We start from the raw sequence: 717 nt of genomic DNA, 5'->3' as shown, positions 1-717 counted from the left end.
GGGCGGGGGGGAGCCAGTCTGTGTAGGTAAATTCTCCCCCTGTGGAGGTGAACTCTGACCCTGTGGAGGTGAATTCTCCCCCCGTGGAGGTCAATTCTCACCCTGTGTAGGTGAATTCTGACCCCGTGTAGGTGAATTCTGACCCTGTGTAGGTGAATTCTCCCCGTGTAGGTGAATTCTGACCCTGTGTAGGTGAATTCTGACCCTGTGTAGGTGAATTCTCCCCCCGCGCTGCTGGGCATGCAGGGGCTCATCACCCGCGCCTGGGGTGCCTGCAGGTGTCACCCCACAGCCAACCCGGGCATTTCCTGCGCCTCCCTCCCTCGGGACCCCTGTCCCTGTCCCCGCAGTGCCAATAGCCCCGAAGCACAGGCACCAGCCCGGGACTGGGGCACTCAGCGCTGCTTTTACAGCAGCTCGGGTGGCTCCGAGGTGCCTGGGGTGGTTCAACACCGCTCTCACGGCTCAGCCAAGGCACCCACAAGTCCCACGAATCCCTCTCCTCCCTCTGGCAGATCTGGAGCCTCCCAAGATCCGCTGTCCAGACTCCCGGGAGCGCATAGCAGAGCCGGGCAAGCTGACAGCCACCGTGTACTGGGACCCTCCCCGCGTGAGGGACTCTGCTGACGGAGTCATCAAGAGGTGAGGGCCGAGGTGCTGCGGGCACTGCCAGCGGGGGCTGGGGGGCGTGCCCGGGCTGCCGACGGACCAACCCGT

Source organism: Geospiza fortis, unplaced genomic scaffold, assembly GCF_000277835.1.
Source record: "Geospiza fortis unplaced genomic scaffold, GeoFor_1.0 scaffold29, whole genome shotgun sequence".
In the NCBI taxonomy this organism is placed as follows: domain Eukaryota; kingdom Metazoa; phylum Chordata; class Aves; order Passeriformes; family Thraupidae; genus Geospiza; species Geospiza fortis.
Note: the sequence above shows the minus strand (reverse complement) of the source record.